Source organism: Nematolebias whitei, chromosome 9 (assembly GCF_014905685.2).
Source record: "Nematolebias whitei isolate Nwh7 chromosome 9, NemWhi1, whole genome shotgun sequence".
NCBI classification, from domain to species: domain Eukaryota; kingdom Metazoa; phylum Chordata; class Actinopteri; order Cyprinodontiformes; family Rivulidae; genus Nematolebias; species Nematolebias whitei.
The window spans coordinates 16746650-16747003 of NC_056506.1; the positions used below are offsets into that span (position 1 = coordinate 16746650).

At 29.9% G+C, this 354-nt stretch overlaps 2 protein-coding genes across 2 annotated transcripts in view; one reads left to right on the forward strand and one right to left on the reverse strand.

Annotated features, from left to right (window-relative positions):
- The window catches only part of angptl4 (angiopoietin-like 4), a 183604-nt gene that overhangs the window by 71428 nt on the left and 111822 nt on the right, over window positions 1-354 (reverse strand). The window lies entirely within an intron of this gene.
- The window catches only part of si:rp71-39b20.4 (potassium voltage-gated channel subfamily V member 2), an 11421-nt gene that overhangs the window by 10063 nt on the left and 1004 nt on the right, over window positions 1-354 (forward strand). The window lies entirely within an intron of this gene.

Below are 354 nucleotides of genomic sequence, written 5' to 3' on the forward strand. Positions count from 1 at the left end.
TTGTTAGTATTGTTAGTACTTGTTAATACTTGTTAATATTTGTTAATACTTGTTAATACTTGTTGCATACCACTGAAAGAAAACAGTTCCGCCAGGAGACTGTGCATAGACTGAGTTCTTGGGGGCAGATCTATCTATCTATCTATCTATCTATCTATCTATCTATCTATCTATCTATCTATCTATCTATCTATCTATCTATCTATCTATCTATCTATCTATCTATCTATCTATCTATCTATCTATCTATCTATCTATCTATCTATCTATCTATCTATCTATCTATCTATCTATCTATCTATCTATCTATCTATCTATCTATCTATCTATCTATCTGTCTATCTGTCTGTCTGT